The 11,738-nt window shown below is 29.3% G+C and overlaps 1 pseudogene across 1 annotated transcript; it reads right to left on the bottom strand.

The window, feature by feature from the left end:
* Positions 1 to 4,243: 4,243 nt before the first annotated feature.
* Positions 4,244 to 9,797, bottom strand: LOC114169569 (annotated as a pseudogene). The gene is made up of 7 exons (XR_003600965.1): positions 7,964 to 9,797; positions 7,511 to 7,641; positions 6,920 to 7,160; positions 6,501 to 6,703; positions 6,358 to 6,404; positions 5,742 to 5,853; positions 4,244 to 4,686 (listed from the first exon to the last, which is right to left on the bottom strand). The product of XR_003600965.1 is annotated as a probable inactive leucine-rich repeat receptor-like protein kinase At3g03770 (transcript).
* Positions 9,798 to 11,738: the final 1,941 nt, after the last annotated feature.

An 11,738-nucleotide genomic window follows, 5' to 3' on the forward strand; every position in this document is an offset into this window, starting at 1 on the left:
TATTCAAATTATGAATAATTCTAATGTTTAATATTTCACAAAAAGTTATTAGAATTTATTATTTATGTGTTGTAAGGTATTGTAGACGAACTGTTTCTCCTCCACACGCTTAGTATAACTTCACCTATGAGTAAAGAATATTATTCATATATTTTTCTTAATCACAAACAACAATGATCATTTTATTTCACATAGAGAAACAAGTGTGTAGATAAAATAGTTAATATTAGTATTGATTTTCAAGCAAAAATATCTATGTATCTTGCTTTTTCGTTTATCTATTTTATTGTCATCTTTTGAGTTCCATGGTCAAGAATGGAAAAATTTATAAAATTATATATATATATATATATATATATATATATATATATATATATATATATATATATATATATATATATTATTAGAATTTTTTATTCATTCTGCTATTATACTTTTGAAGATAGATAATATTACTTTTGTCTATATGTATTATATATTGATTTCGTTTTTTCAGTACCTATGAGGTCTATCTTCTTTGTATATAGTTTAATATTTTTTAAGCAAATAAATTGTCTATTTTATAATCATATTTCCTCTTTATTTTAATTTTCTTTTTTTATAAATTAACTTTGTTGTCCGTCATCTTTTTCAACCACTACTATATAAATCTTAATTGCCAATTTAGATTATATATATATATATATATATATATATATATATATATATATATATATATATATATATGATTGTGTTTTATAAATTGTATTTTTTAATTTCAAATCTTTTTTCTCTTATGGTATAACATAATGCAGGAGGGGATAGGTTTGATGATCCAAAACACAAAACATAGGTGTAATTGGTATAATAAATTGTTGCAAATTTTTATGGGATTTACATTATCAAAATTCATGCAACGGTTCTAAAAATTGATTGACAAAATTGACCCTACTTTGAAAATTTTAACATCAATATATGATATTATTCCATATATTTGTGAAATTTACAACATTTTCTCACTTGATTCATTTATCCATTATCAATTAATACAAGAAACTAAATATAAGAGTTGTGGTGAAGGTCCTCCAAAATTGAAAATTATTTTTCATGTATCACAATATATATATATCAAGTTTCTCATCAAAGACTCCTAACTATAATGAATAAACCATATTTATTTTGCACTCAATAAAATAAAATTTCTCAAAATAAACAAATATGTACACAACAAATGAGAAAAACTAAATAAGAGTTTTATTAAAGCAAAATTAACAATTTGTCGCAATATGGAACCAAACCCCATATATGTGTTACATGATCCTTAAATTTTTTTAATGACATGTCTTTTATAAAATGATCGAGAATCATCAACTTAGTGATAACATACTCAATGATCACTTTGGCTAGATAATTAATGACAATGTGCTTACTTTGGCTTTTGCTTTTCTTGTTATTTGTTATAAATAGCATAAGAGAGTTATCATAATATAACTTTAATAGCCTAGTAATTGAATTCATAACTCTAAACTCAAATATAAAACTCTTCAACCATACATCATGTGAGGTAGCCTAAAACCAAAAGACAAACCCAACCTTCATAGTGAAAGTAGCAGTCAAGGTTTATGTTTTGTTGCTCCAATATACAACTCCACTAGCTAGCATAAAATATAATAAGATGTTGATTTTCCAATAGGACAATGATACTTTAACCCACTTTTTTTGACCCATTTTTAACTCATCACTTCAATCGTCATTAGATCATCACATCACATCACTAAAAAGAATAAAAAAAAGATGATCTAATGGTGATTGAAGCAATGGGTTAAAAGTGAGTCAAAAAAATGGGTTAAAATATCATTTTCCTTTCCAATATCATTGCAACTAGTAAAGTCTGAATCAAAGTAGCCTATCACCTTCAAAGTATTAGTTAGTCTATATATGAACATGAAATCATTTATTCCTTAAAATATCTCATTACATTCTTTGCAACTTTCAAATGGTCAAAATTTGGATTACTCTTATATCTTCCCAAAACTACAGCTACGCATGTAATGTCAGGTTTAGTGCAAACCTGAGCCTGCATTAGATTTCCAATAATTGAAGCATACATAACATTTTTCACCTATTTTCATTCAAGTTCATTTTTTCAGGTATTGACCCAATTCAAGTTCATCACCTTCACAGTAGGAGCTACTTGGAGAACAATATTTCATATTAAACCTCTCTAAAACTTTGTTGATAGGTCTCTTTATATAAACCCAAAATACCTCAAGATCTTTCTCTATGAATCTTACGTATGTCTCATCCATATCTTTCGTATCAAAATTATTTGAGAAACTGGTTCACCTCATATAACATTCCATTATCATTAATTGCAAACAAAATGTCAACTGCATAAAACAATTCTACTTATTATATAGATTTTCTGGTGTTGAAAAACTTTATATATTCTATAAAAATTGTATCATTGAGATGCATGGAGGACCGTAAAACATATTACATGTTATTTAACAAATTGGTAAAATAAATAATGAAGGAGAAAGAAATGAAATCTTAGCATTTTTAACTTGTTTACGAAAATTCTTATTAATAAAAATATTATTTTTAACATGAGTCTTCATACACCTTAATTATTTAAATTTAAAGAGAGCTTATTATAAAATAGAGTGACTTACATACACAATTTAGTTCGTTTGATAAAATTAGCCAGTAAGCTATCTGATAGCTTATAAACATGCAACTTATAAATTTCAAACTAATAAACTGGTTTATTGAATTAGAAGTAAATTAGTTTATGAAGGAATTGGTAAATGTAAAATAATATAAAAAGATAAAACTACGAGTACAAGTTGTATAAACATTTTTTTCTTTGAATATGTTATTTTATTTAAATGAATTGATCTATCAAATATTAACCTTAAATTTAATTTTTATTTATTAATTTAAACTACTATTAAATTGAATTTCTTTTTCACAAATTTTCATGTTATGTAATAAAACATTAAATACTTTAATTTATAACGTCAAATATTTTTTTAATTTAAACTACAAAAAAATTACAACAATTCAACAAATACTAAAAATAATATAATAAGGTTAAAATGAGTAATAATAGGTAAAAGAAAATTAAGGATAACAAAAAATGTTTTAAATATAAGACATACTACCAGAAGAAAAATAAATAATGTAGAAGTTAGAAATTCTAAAAATAAGTTATTTTGGGATGGTTACAAAATAAATTTTGTACTAATGAAAGTAGTAAACATACTCTTAATTGATTCCAATGTTCACCCTACCTCATCTCTCACATACAAGATGTAACATGTGCAATCTAATTCTATGCAAAATTCATGCACCCTTCAATATTTTTTTTAATTTAATCCTAATTTTTTAAAAATGATGGAATTTAGTTCTTTTCGTTAAATTTCTTAAAACGAATCAATGATTTTTTTTATCAAAATTGGCATTATGATTATGGTAATTACATCAATAAAGTGAATTATCCTTATTAACAATTTTAATTTTGATGAAAAATCCTTCATCTGTTTTAATAAATTTAACAAAAATGACCAAATTACATCAATTTTTAAAAAATCGGGACCAAATTAAAACTTAAAAAAAAAACTAAAAGATTTTGGACATTTATTTGATATGACCTTGTCACCACTAATTTTGAGAATTATTGCTTTTGATAACCCCATAGTTACAACTAACTACATCCCACAATATTAAAAAGACTAAAATACCCTCCATCACTGCAATACCACCTCTTTCATCATGGTCGATGCTATAATAGAGAAAGAACAATGAAGCGGAAGTAGAGAGGAAATGCAGAAAATAAAAATTATTTTGAATTTTTTTTTTCGATAAAGCAGTTCATGTGTTTCGAAAAATTCTTTTCAGAAGATATTCATATGTTCCAGAAAATTTTATAAGAAACACATTTCATATAGAGATATTATGGAAAACTTGTTTCAAAAAAATTTATGCATTTCGGAAAGTTTATTTTGAAAATCATATTTCAGAAAGTTTATTCCAAAATATATTTCATGTATTTCAAAAATTTTGTTTTAAAAATTTTATTTCAAAAATCTCATTACAAAAATTCTGCAAAACTTGTTTGGAAAAGTTTCTGGAACATGTAATCCAGAAATCACTTTCACCAAGAGTAAAATGGTCACTTAGAAATTTTGGGAACACGTTCAGAGAAATTGTGGGAATACAGGAAGTATAAGCCATATTGAGCAATGGGAAAGTGAACAACTGAAATCTAAGATTTTGTGCATTCAGAGAATAGAATGATAAAAAAAACCAATGAAAGGCAAAAATTTAGGCACACATAATTATTGAATTCTGATAATGAAAATTGTGAGAATCATGATATAAAATAAAACTTTTGTACATGGTAACACAAACCCTTGCTAGCTGAAAATATCATACAGATATTAACTATGTGTCCCTGGAGGATGGTGTAGGAGAGTAACTGTGATCACTTGAGTCTCTTTTCCATGAATTCTGAACTTGTGCTGCAAACTGCAAGTTCCAGAGAATATCTTCCACAGAAGGCCTTTCAGTTAGGTCATCAGAGAGACACCTTACACATATCTCCATCATTGTCATTAATGATTCATCTGAGCATTCCTTGTGAACTGCTGGGTCAACAATACTTCTTCTAGCTATGTCATCAGTTTTTATGCTTACATGTAACTGCACAAGTACCACACAACATTCTTAGATTTAGGTGCTATCTACTTTACTAACCCTTGTGCTTTTCACAACAAAGTTGAAGAAAAAAATCAACTTGTTGAAAATCTAAACATGAGTTTAAGTTCTACATTGAATAATAAGAAAGTTAAACACCATGTAAGAAAAAAAACCACAAAGATGATGTCAATTCCTTATATGAATGAAGCTCATGTCTCATTCTTTTGTTCCTTTCCAGTTAATTCTTCTCGAAAGACCTATCAAAGGTTTCAGATCCGATGGTTTGTCTTAGTAATTGGTTCAGACGACTACATTATGATTCCTAGATTTTGAAAGTTTTTCTAACATAGGTTTAGGCAAATATGTCATGTTGTGAAGAACGGTGATACAAGTAAGAAATCCTTGGTCAGGTACTCGTGGTTAACTCGAGATGATAAACAATGTGAAAAGACTTACACTTAAAAGGAAGATCGTTGAAAATTTAAATGTGAGTACAAGGAAAAACTCATGACAACTCAATGCAACTCTATTTGTAAAGAAGTTAATGAGGAGATTTTCCAAATAAGACCTTACTTCAAGAAGTTAAGTAGTTTGGGATCAATATGATCTCTACTAACCTTCACGCGACATGTAATAATTTGTTGTTAATTTAATCTAATAACTTAATAAGGTACATGTTATGTAAAAAATGGTCAAGACTAAGGACATATGGTGGTCCCTTTCTGTTGTGGATTGTTTTGTGCAAAACAGAACAGGGATGATGGCCAAGGACTTTTGCTATCATTTTCTATTTTGTGTCTGGACAAAATTATGTTACTTTGTTTAGTGGATAACAAAAACTCAGTTTTGTGTTGTTGAGCTGTTTTTGTCTTTGTCCAGTACTTATACTACAGCAAAACTCAAATTATGTACAATTTTTTTAATGTTGAATTATTCAATCTTTTGTTTTAGCAAATCAAATGCACCATTATTGTGGAACATTATTGGGAAACTCATTCATAATCTAATAATGTAATAATCTAAGATGCTTTAATATGAAACTTGAAGGTAATACTCACCAGATCTTTTAGTGTTCCAACTTCATTGTGGAATATTATTGGTCGGCCCAGAATGATTTCTAGCAAGATTACCCCAATATCATAGACATCATTCTTGTCTTCACCCTTTATCCTGCATAAGTAATCAATGCTACTTAAGGCCAAGAGAAAAAAACTATATACATTATCAGATACAATCAGAAAAGGCACCCATGTAGTGGTACAAGACTCTGAAAATGGCTTTATAACTAGTTCACAATATTGCAGACATTGAAAGCTTTAAGAACCAAGCTCAACAAGTTAAAGTGTTTAACTAACATTTTTGCTCATTAGAGATCCCAAGCAGAGAGATATATGGATCAGGGTACATATTTATCAAAGGGTACATACATAAAGGATTGAGATAGAACTAATAAAATTCTTTCCTATTTAACTATCTATACAGCTATTAGTAGTTCAATTTTCAACTAAAAGCATATATGATAAAATGCATTTCATAAGCAATTTCAATGATTGTGTACCCTTTCATCTTTATAATAAAGAACATATGGAAAAGAATGTGTTGATTGTATGTTCTTACTTTCTTAGTTGCAAGATTAGATTCTATAACAATATCAGTGATTAATATTTTGTTCACCTTGTTTGGACATTTCCTTTGAGTCCAGGGGAAGTTCCATTGCTGATCTGAAAGTTTAGCAGAAAACAATTATGCTGAGAAAAATCAGAACGGGGTGAAGATATAGCAGTAACAGGGACATACAAAAGGAATAATCCACTTACCATTCTTTTATTTTCAGAAGAGAGTGGCAGATTGTAGCTGCTTATTTTAACATTGTGATTGTTATCCAAAAGAATATCTGTAATCTTGAGATTATTTGAATATAGTCCAGGCACTATCCCTGTGTGCAAAAATTGAATGCCTTTCACCACTCCAATTGTAGCTGCTATTCTCTGAGTCCAAGAAATCTTTTCCCCAGAAGATCCTAATGAAAGCAAATGTCAGATGAAAACTCCATTTCCTTTGTATGTGGTGAGAACATTAGAAAATATTAGGTCCTATTTGGTTTGAGAAGTGCTTTTCAAATATCTGTTTTCAAACAACATTTGAAGATGTGAAATAAATTGAAAACAAACTGTCACTGAAATTTATGGTATGTGGTTATATTAGAAGGAAGAATTTGATGGAAAATTTTCCTTACCAGAAACGCAGCTTCGTAAACTTCTGTTTGGAACAAACTCAAATATGAGAAATACACTGTTCACACATGAATCATCCTGGTTGCACTCAAAAGCATGCCCAAGAGCACTAACCAAGTGTGAATGCCTTAGTTTTGAAATCATCTCAACATGGTGCATGTAAGTTTGAGGGCTATGTCTCTTCCTCATTTTCAAACCTCTAATAGAAATGTGCATCCCATCAGAGAGAACCCCTTTATAAATCTGTCATTACAGTTAAATAGATTTAAATTTGTTAAGTCAAAGATAATAGAGAACAGTTGCACAAAATTATATATGCATAATCAGAATGGTGAATTACTTGTCAGAACTTAAACAACACAAAACTGTACAATTACTGCAAAGGGAAACTGTAATAAATTTGAGTATGAATGAAAACTGTATAATATGTGTGGATTGATGTTTGATGCCTGTAGCAGAACTGAAGATTTGCACTTTAACTTATCCTGTTCTAGGTATAATTTGAAGGAAGACCAGAGATTCAAATGTACCTCATCTAAAGACTATAAAACTACACATAGCCAGCATCTAAATTGATAACTTCAGGTTCATACCTGACCATGTTGGCCTTCACTTATGAAACATGATGAATCAAAATTATTTGTAGCTTCCTTAAGTTCATCCAAAGCAAAGGTCCTATAAGGAGGAAGGCTGGCTCCCATCTTCATTGTTTCTGATATATACCCTGCAAACAAATAATATAAAATGACTATATGTGACTAGTGATAACTAATAGAAATAAAGGTTCTGAATGACATGCTCTAACTCATACATTTCAATGATACATTCTACCCTTCAGCACAATAGATGTACAGAAGAAATGAAACTAGAAATTTCCCTTACTCTAATTCTATGGTTTTGGCGTACATTGATAAATGCATAGCTGGACAGAAGAACATATTCCCAGAATTTTCTTTTAGCCCTTAAACAATGTACATGTAGAACAAGAATATCATTTTTCAAAATAGAAATTATGTACCAATAAGGCAAAGGATTTGAGGATTTACTTGCGTCTGTGAGTAGTTTTGCTGTGTTAACTGATGATACATGTTCTATTATGGACCTTGTCGATGCCCTAACAACACGCTTATTTTTAACTCGGCTCATTACATGCTCCTTTATGGATCTTGTGAGTGTTTCCACAGCACGTTTGTCAGGAACCCTTTTGATGATATGCTCCATTATGGACCTTGTAGTAGTTTTCACTTCTTCTTCATTATGTAACTGGGTAGTGACATTTTCCAAAGGGGACTTTGAAGGTATTTTCACTACCTGTTTCTTGTGAACTCGGCTAACAACCAAGATAACCACTCCTAGAATCAACACTACACCTACAACACCTCCCATACTTGATACAAGAACTGCTTTACCAGTTGTTCTCTTGTGCTTTGGTTGAGGGGGTATGATTTTCACTGCCAAAGCCTCATTGCTGCAGAAATGTAAAGGGTGCTGATCTTGGTTCTTATTTGATAAGCAGTTTCCATCATACAGAACAACCCTGGTCTTTGGTTCCAAACAAGAGGGAACTTCCCCTTTCAGAAGATTTGAAGACAAATTTACAAAGCGGAGATCATCATTGCATGACATGTTACTGAAAAGCATTCCAGTGAATTTATTTGAGGAAATATCAAGGTAATTTATGGATGGCAGTGACAATAATGATGGTGGAAATGGCCCCACAAAGCCATTCAAAGAAAGGTCTAGCCTTTGGAGCAGATAGAAAGAATTTAAACCAGAGGGGACACTCAGCCTGAAGCTGTTATTTCTTAGCACAAGAGAAACTAACTTGGTGGGGAGTGAAGGAAAATGAGGTCCAAATGTGTTGTTTTCCAAGTTAAGAACTTGAAGGTTTGCCAAATTCTTAAGATGAGGAACTTCCCCAGATAACTGATTATTTGACAGATCTAACACCCTCAAGGTCTGAAGAGCATCCAGTGAAGTTGGAAGGCTCCCACTAAGCCAGTTTTTCTTCATACTAAGCACAGCCAAACCTTGAAGTGAGCCTACCCAGTTAGGAATTTCACCATTGATGTTGTTATCATCAAGCACCACTGACTGCAGGTTCCTGAGTTGTGAAAGCTGAGATGGAATGGCTCCATTGAAGTAGTTTGAGCTAATGTTAAGTATTTCCAATGAAGACAGTTGTGCAATGCTTTCAGGCAAGGGCCCCAGAGTCCAAGAGAAACAAGAGAGAGGACTTTCAAGCTTGAGAGAGTTCCTATTGTAGTAAAAAGAGTATCAGAGGAGAAGTTTGGAGGCAGTGAAGCATAATCATTGTTGCCAACAACATGAAGCTGTGTCAAGCTATCTTCATAGCAGACTAGTGTCAAATATGTGGTAGGCTCAATATTGCAAAAGTCTGAGGTGCTGCTGAGAGCACTTAATGCTGATGGATAACCAAGAAGTTGCTGAACCTTGAGAAGTGTCTGAGACTGAGAAAACTCTAACTGTTCTGAAAGTTGGATGGTGGCAAGAAAGAAGACTAAAAGGGGTAAAAGAGAAAGGAAAACTGGTTTTTGTGCCATCTCTCCTTTCAACAAACAGAGAGAGATCACTTGGATGAACAAAGACACAAGAGGGGTTTTGGTTTAGGCCTCTAGGAGGAACAAGCTTCTGCCATTCATACTCAACACAAATGAATCAACTACGTTTCACTCTAGTTCTTTCTGATCTTCAATGGAATGCACTAAGAAAAAAGTATTGGCACACAACAAGCACCAGACACTGCAAAACACGAAACATTTTACTGTGGACCATGTTCTCAGTTCAACCGTTAACCATTTTTGCAATGTAATGCTATGTGCTTTTGCTTTTGTGTTGGTTTGGCTGCACATGATATAATATGACAACACGCAAGTCACCTAATGGCTAAGGAAAATTTTATATTCTATAAAAATGTGAACCCTTTTTGTTCTGTATCTTACTGAAATTTGCACTGCTGCCACGGTACCTTGGCTTCATCTAAGACATAATATAATGGTCCCTCTTTCACCATTTCATTTCTGATAAATTTATAACGTGATAATAATAATAATGATTAAGATATAAATTTTAAATTTAATTCAATTTTATTAATCTGATATTTTGTGAAATGGTAAGTTGGTATAATCGGAAGGGTTAAATATGTTTTTATCCCTCAATTTTCAATAAAAATTAGAATTAGTTTCTTCTCGAAATTTTGGTCTAATTTAGTCCTCTAATTTTAGAACTATGTGAATTTAGTCATTTCAAACAAATTTTGTTAAGTTTATATAATGTTTTAAACGCGTTTCATGATAACATTTGATATGTTTACACTATTTGATACATTTTTACTTCAATATTAGCTAAGAAACTATCAAGAAATGCATTTGAAATGTCAAATAAATTTAACAATGATTAAAAGGACTAAATCCACGTAATTTTGAAGTTAAAAGACTAAATTAAACCAAAATTTCAAAAAAAGACTAATTCAAATTTTCATTGAAAGTTGAGGGACAAAAACATATTTAACCTAATTATAATTACAAAACATAGCATACATGAACAATTACTACTCTGTCTATAGTAACCAGAGTTTCATACATATGACACTTTGTTACTTTCTTTCAAACTTCACTAATTTTTTTAACACATACTAAATCAGTTATTTGATGTTATAGGTCCCACTACTTTCTTCTTCTCTATCTATCCATGTATATACTATGAATTGAAAACAATAATTGTTCTAGAATAAGACAATGTAAAACAATAATTGTTCTTGGTTTCAATCTGTTATTTTATTTTTTTTCTGTTAAAATAATGGTGCCAAACTCCATCAACAATAATTTTGTGGAGAAAAATAAAGATACCCTAAGTAGTGAAAAACGTCCCATCAACATAGGTATTCTGCATTCCCAAGGCACACAAATTAATAATCCTGTGGTAATAATATATCATAGCATAGCAGTGAAGGGCACACCAAAATGTAAAGGTAGTTTGTCGTTTTACATAGGAAATTGCACACACAAACCCTAAAAAGTTATTTCAAATATAAGATTAGAAAAGATTATGTTTGTGAAGACTAATGAAATTTTAAGCTAGTAAAGTATTATATTGAATTAAAAATATGTAATAAATTAATTAATATTTTTGTTAATAAAAGTTAAATGACATAAAAACATAATTATATAAGTTTCACCAAATAAAACAAATGTATGATTTTTACTAAAAATAATATTATATAATAATTACTATTATTATTTTAGATTTTTTAAAATAATTAAACTTTTAGTAGAGTTTTCACCATTTCTATTATCCTTTTAAGAGTATTGATCAATTCTTTTTATTTAAAGAAGCTATTTTATACCTGAATTAGATATTATAATGAATATTAATTAAATTAATTTTTCATTTACTTTTAAATTTAATTTTTTATAATATCATGTAATAAATTATTAATTACTTTAATCTATCATATTAAATATTTAAAATACTGATTTCAGTTTAACTTATATTAAAGATTGAGACTATTCCAACTTAAAATTTAAAATAATGAGTTTATAAACAAATTATATTATATACTTTCTTATTTCTAACTTATTTAGATTTTAATAAAAGTATAAAAAAACAACATTATAAATACTGAAAATATTAAAATAATTAATTTTTAATAAAATTTAAAATAAGTCGTTTAAGAAATGTGTAATTTAGATAGTAGAAACTTTAAAACATTATTTTAAAATACTTATTAAATATTAGGATTAAATATATTTTTTATCATTTAATTTTTAGAAAAATTTGAAATTATTGTCTCAAAAATAC

The sequence above is a fragment of the Vigna unguiculata genome, chromosome 11, assembly GCF_004118075.2.
Source record: "Vigna unguiculata cultivar IT97K-499-35 chromosome 11, ASM411807v1, whole genome shotgun sequence".
NCBI lineage: Eukaryota > Viridiplantae > Streptophyta > Magnoliopsida > Fabales > Fabaceae > Vigna > Vigna unguiculata.